This window comes from Triturus cristatus, chromosome 1_1, assembly GCF_964204655.1.
Source record: "Triturus cristatus chromosome 1_1, aTriCri1.1, whole genome shotgun sequence".
Classification (NCBI taxonomy): domain Eukaryota; kingdom Metazoa; phylum Chordata; class Amphibia; order Caudata; family Salamandridae; genus Triturus; species Triturus cristatus.
This window is the reverse complement of record NC_140579.1, coordinates 825,740,793-825,754,138: the sequence shown is the minus strand read 5'-3', so window position 1 is coordinate 825,754,138 and position 13,346 is coordinate 825,740,793. Positions and strand designations below refer to the sequence as shown.

Here is a 13,346-nt window from a genome sequence, read left to right as displayed (position 1 = left end):
GAAGGATGGGAACCAAATAAGGGCCGTGCCCTGGATGCCTAGCTCTGAGGTACTCAAAACTAAGAAAACGTATTAGCTTTTGTTTGAATAGGAAGAAAGCTCTTTGCCACAAAATGCAGAGTTTTAGGCCTGAGTTCTGTTCAGCATGAACGTTTGAGGGTGACCTGTTTGCCCGATCCATGGGATGAATAACTCCACCATCACGTACTTGAAGAATGTTTTCTAACAAAGTCCTTGAAATGAAGGTCCTGTGACGGTAATTTTTGTAACAATTTTGGAAACAAGCACCGTAGACTTGCCCATTGTTTGCAAAAACAGAACATAAAACACTAGTCAAAGTCATATAAAAAATGTCTTATTTCTTTTTTAATCATAGTTTTATCCTTGATTTTATCTTCTGGAGGACACGTTAATTCATTAAATAGCATCTTTATTAACTATTCTCCTAATTGTGACACTTGTGTTGCGCACAATCGGCCATTAACATGTCACTGCCCCGAACGTCTAGTCGAGTTTCAGTGCATATCATTGGTTTACAGTAAGTGACATGACTTCAAGTAATGGGAAGCAGTTTTACCTCTGATAATAGATATAATTATATAGCTTATGCATTTAGCAATCAAACAAATTCAGAGTGCAGCTGTACCTTTAGTAACAAGAGCTCCTATTTATAAAATGTATCAAACAGACTACATAGCCATCTCAAACGTCATTAGGTTAATTTAATTTCTCACATCATAATTGGTAGAGATTTGTTTGTTTCCATTATGTGCATTAGGTATTTCAGAATCGCAAAATTGATATATCAATGTGTTTTAAACTGTTGCTCCTATATCAGTAACATTTTATCATTGGTTAACCATGGCATTGTTCACATCTGTAAAACAAATCCGCGTTGTTTCATATACTGTAAAGGTGCCCTAATGTTTGAAAAGAAAAAAAATCACCTCATATTGTACTTAATACTTGATGCATAATGTGTAATTGGAGGCTCATTGCAAATGTATTCATGATGCATAATTGTAATGCAGATTTGGTAACAGTTGGGGGCAACAGAGGTTCAGAAGTACAAGAGTCAGAGACAGGATCCGGATGGACCTGTGCACTGGGGCTACTAAAATTTTGGTAGAGACAAGGCAGAGTCTGACATGTCGGACTCTGCTCCAGCAGGTTCTGCCCATAGGTCAATCTCTCAATGACCACAGCAAAAATTAATTTAAGATAAATGACTGGCTGTCCCATACTGTGTGAATGAAAAAAATACCTTTAAGAGGTGTGAGAACATGACGTTCATCATTGAGCATGTTTTAATTGTTTGTTTTGAGGAAGGTTGTCTGATATTTCCCTTAGGGGTTACAGAAATGTACAACTGACTGCTCACAAGTCCAGGAGGTGCTGGCCTTATGCACCCTGACCAGGCCAGTTGCAACATTTGCAGGCTTTGAAGAAGAGCATCCCTTGTGGGCAGAAGAAGTTTTGGCCCTTATGGCTAGTACAGATATAGAATTTGGGCGGGATTCTGAGGATCTTCATAGATGTCATCTGCCTTGATGGAGCACCAGCCTGAAAGGAGAACAAGGGAATATCAGGAGGTTAGGTGCACCAAGTAGGGGCACATACAAGGTAGTAAACAAAAAAACTTAAATCTGCAAAACCTATGAGCTACATTTTTATCCATTCAGTAGATACATCAAATATTACTTTATCCAATCAATGCCTTTTTCTCACTTCAAACTCACCTCCACCTCATTAACTGCAAATGTTGTATTCTTACTGTTTTGTCCTTGCACCACCCTTGTACAGATGTACATTTTACTGGTTAAGTCTATCATCTTCCTCAGTTTTTGTTGGATGGTGGGACATTTGCCATTGGCCACAAATTTCAGTGTTTTACATCATGTAAAGTTTGACTTTTTTTGTACCCATACTGTGATGTTTCCAGGGCATTCTGGGTAAGGAAAGAAGGTGGAATCCACTGAAACACACAAGCCTGAATTTCCCCACGGTCTCTGGTTTTCAAAAATGTCTGGTAAATTGTTTTCAATGAAAACAGCCCCCCACAGACACAAATACTGTATCAATTCGCCATTGCAAAAGTTCCAGCATTATTCTCCTCTCGCAACCCCCCTGCATAGTTTCTGTTTACTGCCTTTCCTGTCCAATTCAAGAGGCTGGCCCACACTTGAAGTGTAGCATTTGTATCAGGAGAAGTGTGGGAACAGAAGATTGTAGGATAAAAACTAATACCAATTGATTTTTTTTGCAAAATTTGTGTCTTCCTATTGTAAGTGAGCGCCCACAAAATATCCTTCACAATATCATGGCATTATGGGTGTACCAGCATGTGGAGTGGTATAAATGACACCTATCCCTAAACTCAGATTTTTTAGTACAATCCAAAAATGCATCACTGTCCTTTATAACCATCCTTTATTGAAAGCCCTTTGCTTAATTCACAATTTGCTATTGTTTTCAGAAATTTCAACATTTTTCGGTTTACACTTACTTGCTTTTTATCCATGTGCATTGGAGCAACTGGACCCCATTATCATAAATTACCCTCTCCTTGCAAATAAAAGTGCAAAAAAGAATCACTGATGTAATACTGGGTCATTTTCAAACCTAAGGCCAACCTTTGTCCATTGTCTGTCACTACCCCTGAAAACCTTTGTGCCATGGGTAATGCATATAATGCTGACACAATTCACAGGGAACATCATGCTAGCCCTGCTTGATCTCCGTACCAAAGCCCACCATTGGAATACAGTGTTATATCCAGCATTAGTCAAGACCTTTTGATTTTGGTAACTTTATCAGGCTTTCAATCAGCCCTCTTAATCAATTGGTTTGTAGTTGTTCGAAGGTTGTTAGTTGGTAGTAGCAGGTAGGCACCTAACACCAGAAACAGGGCCACCAACATGGTACAGGATCCTGAATAGGGTCTCTATAAATTAGTCCCTTGCTCAACCCTTGGTAAATGACAGCGAGCAATGAAGCTTAACGTGGGAAACAGGCGTGTAAAGCATTTAAAAACACAAATACAGTAAATAAGTAATGACACCAGAATGACCAAAATCAAATGTAGGGAACCAGAGATATGATTTTTTAAAAGAATAAACACTTTCTAGTGCTTAAAAACCAATAGCCCCACTTCTGGACATCTGGTCGCGCCTGACCGGCACAAAGTCAAAGTTTGAGGCTGACCACGATGGAGCCCAGGTCACATACCCACGCAGGAGGCTTCAGTCATAAAAGAAATCTTTGCATGTAAAAATAATTCTGGAGATTTTTCTCTGCCGAGTGCCCTTGATGCTCTCCATCAGTCCAGATTTGGTGTGGGTTCACTGGCTTGACTTTCAGGGAGCTCCCGGTCAATGTCTGTATATATCGTACCTCCAGGGCACTTCAGCGGGACGAACCTAGTTTCCGGGCCGGGTCGCGGTTGAAGGTGGCCAGCTTGGCTCTCGCGGTCATGTCAGTCACCTTATGGAGCTTTTTCCAAAAAGCTTCCCAAACTTCTGGAGGTCCTTCAAGAAGGCCTCCTGGTGGGTTTCAAGTGTCAAACACAAATCCAAGGGTCTGGAATCTCTTAGATGGTCCTTGGCAGGCCTAGACTTCACTTCCCACAATGCACTTGGCCAACCCCTGGACACACTCCAGGAGGGGGACTCTGGCTGGAGAAGGGTCAGTTACGCTCTGTTAACCTGTAGCTGCAGGGAGTTCATTCCTTACTCCTTCTTGAAGCAAGACAAAGTCCACAGAGCTGCAGTCCAAGGTAATGCAGCAGGCACATTCTTCATCAGGTAGGCCCTTGGGTGCAGATCAGGATTCTAGCAGGACAATCCTCCTTCTTCTTGTAGTTTCAGGCAGGAGAACTGAGAGGCTATGCACCTCTCACGTATTTAATCTCAGCCACTGGGCATCAAGGGGGAGGGGGCACCCCTGGCCAATGGGATGCAGGGTGCCACCCAGCCACATGACTACTTCCTCAAAAGAGTGGCATCTGCTTGTCCCAGAAAGCACTATTCCTCCAACATCCACCATGGCTGAAATCTCAGCAGAGCAGTAAGAACTAACTAAACCAACTCTCATTTCCGTAGCTGACCTCCCCTAACATCTGTCAAATTCCTTCCTTAAGCCTGCTAGTTGGCTGGGGCACAGGGACTGAAGGTTGGTAGGCCTGGCATTCCCTGGCTGTCCTATCCTCCTTTGAAGCCTCATGCTTTACGACCCCTCTTCCCTGCCCTGGCATTCCTGAGTAGCTGCAGAGCTCTCTCCAGCAGATAACCTCTCCCTTGGATAGCAACTTATCACCTAATCAAGGCAGCTTTGCTTAGCCTGTTAGCACTGACTAATCAGGAAAGACTGCAGAAAGCCTGGATTTTGGCTTACAGACAAAGTGTTATGACTTATTTTCTGTATAAGTTAGGATAAATTCAACAAGAGCAATCAATTGGATTTATCAATACCATTCTGTTAAGTCTTTGAATGATATTCTCTATACTTTCCTAGCACTAGTTATGCATCCATAAAATATTGCAAAGTTAGCCTATGAGGCCAAATATCTACAATGGGGAAAGTGAAATGTGCAATTCCTCACACACAAGGGCTTAAAAACATATTTTATAAGGGCCCTGCTCATAATGACAGGACCCTTCCCAAACCTGGGACACCTAGGGGAGACCTGGGGCTGCCTAATATGTAAAAATGATGTAGATTAATACTTTACAGTGCCCACAGCACCACAGTTAACTTTGCAGGGGGTATCTGATATGTAAAAGAAATGCAGATGATCACTTATAGTGTGTCCCTGCCACCAAAGTCGAGTTTCTAGTGAATTTACTATTTAAAAGCAGTGCTGAACTCAGGGCAGCTTTTAAAATGGCCTCAGGTTCTCAGCACCGAACGCAAGCAAGTGCAAAAAAAGGATGCTGGCCTCTAAACTGCCAGGCCCTATTATAAACTGGGGACTTATAGGGTAGGCCATACCAATTATAAGTGTATGTCATTGCATGTGTGTGTTGAACATAGGACTGGCCCTGGGCCTGACTACCAGGACTCAGGGCACATACAGAGTCGGCTACCATCAGTACCAGTCAGCACACAAAAAGTGGGGGTGAACAGGCTAAATGGGTAATTTTTTAACAGTAGTTATGTCATTCACCTAGGTTTGAGACAACCACATGAAAGATATTTTGGCATTTTGCAACTTTTTTTCAATTGCTTACAGCATTGAACAACTTTTTCAAATGCTTATCTGCACGGCGTTTTCCCATTTCTTTACTTATGATCTACTGGTCTCATTTTTGTGAAGTTTTCTTGTTATTTTTTTCTTTTAATTAGCTAGATTTGGACCTGATCAGTTATTTATTTTAACTGACTATTTGATTTTCCTAATTGTTAGCCATAGATTTGCTGTGAGGTTGGCCTTGCTGCTTGTTTTTGGGAACTTACAGGAAAACACTACCCTCTACTGGTCCGTGGCTGAACATTCCAATTTACAATAGGTTGGCTACCTCCCCAAACACCTAAGCCAAATATCTTAAGGCGGTGCACATTGTTATGTACCACTCTTTCTTGGAAATGACTGAATAGATTGCCACCACTAGATTTAATCTCTCAAGTTATTCGATTTGCAAAGAAAACTGCAAGTATTTCTTTCATTTCCTTCCTTACTTGTACTGGGAGACTCTGTTTTATGGTAGCGCTTCCTATTTCAATTGAGACAAGGATGAAACGGTAAACTAAAAGGTCACAAACATTTCACAAAACTGTTCTAATATGTAGCCTTCTATAAAAGTTTTATTTTAACACCCAACTTACAGGACTTTTTTCCGTAGAGCACGGCTTCCTGAATATCACCAGTAGCCTGTACTCCCAAAAGTAAGTTATATTTATGTAAAGCGTATCAGCTGTGGCCACTGCAAGTAAGAGCGGTGGGCCGGCTTGGGGAGGATTTCGAGAGACTACCACGAGGGGAAATTATTTATTTATTTATTTTTCCCTTGTGGTCGTCTCTCAAAATTCCTATTGTGTGGTTATGTGTGCGTTTGCACACCAAATTTGGACTGTGGGATCAAGTGCAACTCTATCTGTTGCCCTTCCTTGCCAATGGGGTTCTGTCTGGCAGTGCACTGCTATTGCCAAAATGGAAGATTTATAAGGAGACCTAATAGCCAGTTGGTGCTTGCGGAATTTGTGCCTAGTCACAAGATGCTTTGGAATGTTGGATGATTGTGGGTACAGATCTCTCTTCCCACCGACATGTCGCCCCACGTGAGCCGCCCAAGCAGGTCACTTCAGGAGTGTCCTCGCCAAACAGGCCGCCTATCTCTCCCTCTGGATCCCCTGCTCTCGTGCCTCTCAGTCTGCTTTATTTAAAGGGCGATCATTGTGAAGTAAGTGGGCGCACATGCTCACGGGCCGCCAAAACCTTCTTGAACCCCAGCTTTTGGGAGAGAGGGGCAGAATCACAGGCTTTATGACTAAGACCAAGAGGAACCTGAGAGACCTTCACCTAGGGTTTGTGTCCGAAGCCCAGAATACACCTATAAGGCATCTGAGGGACTCGTGCTGGAAATCTAATTTTATAATGACATAATGAGAATTCAAGCATTATTTATGACCTTGCATTCACTTATGTCAGCTGCAAAATTGTACATGTTAAGAAGGTTGCAGATTAAAAATACGTTCTGATGAGCGCCCAGGGTGTACTTTACTTCTGAACCCACCTCATCCTTTGGGCGGGCAGGCTCAAAGACTCCTGTGTTAGTCCTTCTTCAGTGTCTCACTGAAAGGAACACACGGCCTTTTCAGGTTGTCACGATACAGCTGTGCACGGCGCTCTGAGCACCTGTGCGATCTATTCTACCATAGGGTGACCAACCGTCCGTAAATTTCACGGACAGTCCGTAATTTCGGTCGTCTGTCCATTGTCCGTGAAGGATTGTTTAACGGACGCCATTTGTCCGTAATTTTAACCGGGCACCGGTCGCACCACCCTAAAGCCGGCACAGCTTCCACCCACCTCCCTTCTTGACTCCGATGCTGTTGAGGTCGGGTGTAGCAGACTCCTATGCAGTACCAAAGCTCAGATACCCAGCAGCATTGGAGAGGCACAGCGGGATGGCAACCCTCACACCTTCCGCCCTTGATGAGCTGTTAAGAGGTGCTTGAAGGTGACTGAGAGGGAGGGGCTGCAGCTTCAGGAGCAGGGGCATCTATTCAGATGCAAACAGCCCTGAATGCCTCATGTCTCTGCAATTTAGAGGGGCCTCACACATTCCCTTTCTGCCAGGGCCCCAAACATCCTAGAACCGGCCCTGATTACACCAGGCAGCAAGTAATTCTCTTCACTGAACTTAATTACTGTCACTAAATTGTAAGCAAACCTTGGTTCTTCAAACATGCAGTCTATAATGTAATAAAATAAAGAAATGGCACAATCTCACCCACACTGATTAACAAAGTATGGAGGACAATCAGTTAAATCAGTTCTATTGGAGTATCTCCTTTAAGTACTGTACATCACAGTGGGGGATGGCAAAACTAACATTTTAGAAAGAGAGTCTGTCTTCTCATTGTCTTGTCCAGGAGGGGGTGATGAGCCCTACCCCCCCTGGAAGAGACCAAGATGATACTAGAATACTGCATGCCCACCCCTGTGCCCACCCTGGTGGATCCTGTCCCTCCCCCCTTCCCCCCCAGTGATGGCTCCTGTCCCCCCATGTGGTGGCTCCTGTCCCTAACCCCCACCTGTGATGGCTCCTGCCCCCCCCCCCGTGGTGGATCCTGTCTCCATCATGGGTGGCTTCTGTCCCAGCCCTGGAATAACTCCTGCAGCGAGGGTGAAGTTCTTGATGGGCCTCTTCTCAAAAAATTAATATGAAAAGTTGGGTGAGTGAGTAAGTGAAGGGATGGGTGAATGGCTGGATGAATTAGTGAAAGGGTGAATGGATGAATGAACGATTGAATAGATGGATAATGAGAGGATGGATGGATTGATGAGTGAGTGGAAGGATGGATGAGAGAAAAGGTAAATAGCTGGATGTATGGGTGGAAGGGTAGCTGGATGGGTAAAAGGGTGGATGGATGAGTGAAAAGGTGGATGATGAGTGAGTGGGTGGATGGATGAGTGGAATGATGGATTGAGGACTTGATAAGTGCAAGGGTGAATGGATGGACGGATGAGTAAACGGGTGGATGTAAGGATGGATGAGTGAGTGAAAGGGAGGGTAGATGGACAAAAGGATGAATAGATGAGTGAAGGAGTGAAAGGATAGATGGATGAGAGAAAGGATGGATGAGTGATAGGGTCAATGGATGGATTCATGAGTAGATGAGTAGATGGATGGGTGGGCAGATGGAAGGAAGAATGGCTAAGTGAAGGGTCGATGGAGAGAGAAAGGGAGGATGGATGGATGACTGAAAGGGTGGATGGGTGGAAGGATGAGTGACTGGGTGGATGGATGAGTAAGTGAAAGGATGGCTGGATGGGTGAAAGGGTAAATGGCTGGATGGATGAGTGAATGGATGGTTGGAAGAGTGGATGGATGAGTGTACAGATGGATAGGGTGAAAGGGTGGATGGATGGATAATGGATGGATGAGTGAAAGGATGGATGAGTGAAATGATAGATGGAAGGATACATGATGGATAGGTTTGCAAATGGTTGAATATGTTTGGATATGGCTGGGCTCACTTATATACTATTGCGCGACCTCCTCTGATGTGTCTGTAAAACTTACCTATTGTCCTGAAGTTTTGTTCTGAATTTTGACCTCCTGTCCTGAATTTGTGTCCTGAATTTTGACCCTTTGTCCTGAATTTTTACACTCACCGTCCTGAATTTGCACCAATGCCAGTTGGCCACCCTATTCTACCAGCAAACTGTGGCTGCGATTTGGTAAAAATGGAAGCAGTTCAGTTTCATGGATGGGGTTCTCGCTGTCTAAATCGACTCACCTTCCATTCTGGGGCTCGTCATTTTACGTTTCCTGTTACAAATGCAGTATTACAAAGAGCGGAATGCCGTGAGCTACAATGCCGTGAGCTACAACGCCGGGACGTCTGAGACCTCTTGAACCTGCTATCAGACAACTTGACAGAACAAAAACCATGGGGTAATAGACAACTGTTAGAATGCCCTCACAATACTGATATGTGGAACATGCCAGCACTGCAAGATGGCTCAAAGACACGTGATGTCTGTTTACACGCTCATATTAACAACATGCATGGTTGGTCGGAATAACGGGTGCAATAAAGAAACTGAACACATCCAACAGTTTCCGGTTAGAGTGATTTGTCGGTATGGGCTACCGAGATTTGAGCTCAACAAAGGAGGGAAAATGTGTTGTATCCAAGTGTAGAGTAAAATTCGAAAAAGTCCCTGACAGACACTGGAAAGTAATCACACATTCAAAGGAAAGACACCTTGAAATCTCAAGTGATATATCCCTTACATGAAGCCAGTATTCAAGGTTATTCTGAGCCTGTTCTTACTATGTTTAGTTTATTTTTTTCCTTTCCATGTCTATCTTTGTCATAATATCTATGTCCTGTTTCATTAAAGAATATTCTAGAATTATGCTTGTCAAAGTCTAATGTGTTCTGCCCTCCACTGTGAGCTCCTGTTTGTTTGAGGTCTCATTCCCCTCCACTTTGAGCTGTATTAAGTAATTTTGAAGCATTCTCCTCATCTAACAGGATATTTCTCAATGGGAAGTGCTGGCGACCACAAGAAAACGTGTGTGGTGTTGAAAACAGAGCTTGCACAACTCTTGCTGTGGGGACGAGATCTGAATCAACTGAATGTACATGGTTTGTAAAGCGCTAAATACAGACACTCGCCCTGTTTATAAATACTCCCGGAGTTGATTTGGAATACTACAGGGGCATATGATTTACCACAAACCGTACAATGTAGTCAGGTGGGGAAGCCGGTCCTCTGATTCTCTCACCTTTTGGTTCCAATATGCCACAAATCCTGCCTATGAGATTTTTCTGCAGCGCACACCGCATGGATACTATTAAAACATCAAGCAGCCATCTAGAAGATCGCGTGTGAAAGGAGAGTAGAAGTAGCAGATGTTTCTTTGAAATGATGTCTGCCTCAGAGTTACCTCAAAATGGCCGCAGAGCACAGAATTCCTGTTGACAGTGATGTGGTGTCTGAGTTATGTCATGCCAGCACAACTAACATTATGGGCCACATGTATCAACCAATTTTGCGTTCTACCTGTTTGCGAGCCCAAAAAAGGCTTTTTACATGTATCAAACACTTTTTTGCGAGTCGGGGTAACCTGTTACTGAATTCGGTATTTGGAAGTGGCATGTTTAGGGCGTCCCTTCCAAATACTGAATCGTAACGGTATGTATGAATGTTTTGTGACCGTGAATGCAGCTGCAAAACATTTGCAATTTACAACGAACTTCAAGTTGGTGGTAACCCATTCACAAATGGGAAGGGGTCCACAAGGGACCCCACCTCCTTCGTGAATGTATGCAAAAACTGCCTGCTCTTAAAAAATGAAAGGTAAACTTTTCATTTTGTAAAGTAGCCCGTTTTTCTTAAAAAAAAATTATTGCTTTATTTAAAACCAATCACAGATATGGTGGTCTGCAAAACCCAGCAGGCCACCATCCCCATGATTTTAGCAATTCCTAGGGGGTAGCAAATTGCGACCTACCTCATTAATATTAATGAGGTAAGTCGATTTGCGACCCCCTAGGAATCGCTATATGAAACTGTTTGTAATTCCCTGAAAATCACAATTAGGTAATCGCTATTACAAATGTTGACACATATGGCCCTATATCCAGTGTACCAGTCACCTGGGTGCTATATGGAGTAGAAGTTCCTGTTCCGGGGACAATATCTTGTTGGCTGACAAGAGATAGAGGCAAGCTGTCCTGTAGAAAATCAGAATGCTCAACAAGCCACTGGACAGAAAAAGCCCTCAGTCTGTTGCATGTTAGTTAGGGGACTTCATCTGTATGGTAGTAAATGAATGACTGTGCTGGTCACAAATTTAGGAATTAGAACTGGCACTAAAATGCACAATTTTGCCTTATTGCATTGAACTGGTTCAGATGTCAAAATAATACATAAACACACACACCAAGAAGGAAGTGTTTTCTGTCACAGATTTAAGTAATCAAAAAGTATAAATACATCTGTCATTACCGGGGTTCAGCTCAGCATGGAGGGCCTGCAGAAGTGGGTACTTTCCCTTGTCGCAGAAGGTCCCTCTGAAGTCATCCATGTCCAATGCCCACACCATGGCCCCCCAAAATCATTTTGCCTTCAGAGACTCTACCTACCAAAGAGAAAAGGAACATTAGTGGCATGTGGCATCGCCGGCTCTGCTGCTGATAACACACTTTCAAGTCATGTGAGAAAATATTATTTTGGCACTGAGCTCCGATGAGCTCACAGAGTAGGGTTCCTAGATGAATCCATGTTTCAATCCTACAGTTTCCTTTTACAAAAATATGTTCTTGGAGTTCTTGGAGTGACATTCATGACTCCCTTCAATCACGGGATACTCATGGTCTGTAAAAGGAAAGCCACGATTTGAACACCCATCATATTAGTCAGGTCAGTACTAGTCGCAGACATAATTTCTCTGGTTATGTACATGAAGAATATCATCTTGGTGTATTGTTATATACTTATGTTTTTATTTATTTAATTGTTTGGGTAGAAAGATTATATAAGGAAATCTGCCTTTTCTATGTAGTCACATCAGATTTTTTGATCTTCCCTGTTTTTGCTAGTTGTACAACTCGATGCACTTTCACCCACTAACCACTAATAAAGTACCTGTTCTCACCCTTTCAAACATGGTTAAATTGGCTGAGTCCTGATTGGCATATTTAATATGCCTGTATGTACCTAGTATATAGTGCAGAAAGTGCACCCAGGGCCTGAACTTTAAATACTCTCTAATGGGGTACAGCCCCTATTGTGCCATCCATTACAGTGGCAGTGTACCTACTATCTGCTGCAAACCCTGCAGTGCGTCCTGTCAAAATAGCCCTTTTTAACAGGTAAACCCTCCCTTTTAAATATTAGTTAGTCACTCCTATGTAACCCTTGTAGGCCACAAAGTAGGGTGCATGGTATTAAAAGTGGGCCATTTAGAAAATAAATATTATCATGTTCCTCCAGTGACAAGGCCCAAAATGCTATTTTACCTGTGGCAGGCCTAGCTGTCATATGATGAAAACCAAAGCAGAGTTAAAAATATTGTAAATTTCCCAGGAATGGGACCAACTATATTAATAATGATTAAAAATCCAAATCAGTAGGAAAATTGCATTTTTAGTAAAAATTGATGGAACGTAACTTGTAAAACGCCACCTTTTACCTGCCCAAAAGTCCTGGAGGCTAATTTGCATTAGCTCTGAGGATTCTCTCTGCCTGTGCTCAGCCTTGAATAGGAGCAAATAAGGTGTAAAATGTCTCACATGAGCAAACATTAGGCTGATCAGAATGTGGAGAAATTACTCCTCTAAGCTAAACCGAATATTCAGAGTGGGGGCCGTGGGCATCCTCTAAAACTATTCTGTGAAATCCAGCTTGACATGTCTATTGAGCCATTTATAACACTTGGGGCACACTTGGAAGTGAATAGAATGTCAGTACAATTTTTGTGTATCCACTCTCTGGTTGCTGAAGTACCCTGCCTTTATCCAACCAGACTTCTATGTATAGGTTTGTTGTGGGTATACAGGGCCTGCTGCAAACTGGAATTTAGTACTAGATGTGGGAAGACAATTCCCCTCACACATCACCAGTCCTCACAGCCCAAGTTTAGTGTGGCTGAAGACTTTGGCCATCTTGAAAGTGCCCTGGATCATGGCATTTTGAGCCTGTTTGCAGTAAGGCAAACAGGAACAACTGAACAGGTGGGTAAGATTGGTCCTAGAGTATTTTACTTAATTCGCTAGGAAATGTGCAGGAGTCACCCCAATAGCTGGCGCAAAGCACAAATGTGATACTTAAAGGTACCCTCCTCAGAACACTTTCTGGACCTGCAGAAGACCAGAAGAGGACGGGACCTGTTTTCTGTGACCTAAGAGGACCCCTGAAGGACTGGGCCTGCTCCATCTTGTATACAAGACAAAGAAGTGGACTCCAAGAGTCAGTTGCCTGACCTTTTGTAGGTCTACAGCAAGAGGACATGCTTCAAGACGCCTTTTTCTGGAAGAACTCAGCTAACCAGTGGCAACTGGAACTGGATTAGACCCTGCTGTTGGCTTCGGTGTGACAACCTGTAAGTCTCTAAGTGCCTCCCTGAAGTCCTGGGTCCTTAAAAGTGTACTCCTGTGGTTGGTTG

At 43.2% G+C, this 13,346-nt stretch overlaps 1 pseudogene across 1 annotated transcript in view; it reads right to left on the bottom strand.

Annotated features, from left to right (window-relative positions):
* Positions 1-218: 218 nt before the first annotated feature.
* LOC146871127 (acidic mammalian chitinase-like) overlaps positions 219-13,346 on the bottom strand; it is a 285,562-nt pseudogene continuing 272,434 nt past the window's right edge. Inside the window, exons 9-10 of the transcript XR_014979029.1 lie at positions 11,189-11,321; positions 219-1,563 (exon numbers count right to left, since the gene is read on the bottom strand). The product of XR_014979029.1 is annotated as an acidic mammalian chitinase-like (transcript). The remainder of the gene's footprint in view (positions 1,564-11,188; positions 11,322-13,346) is intronic.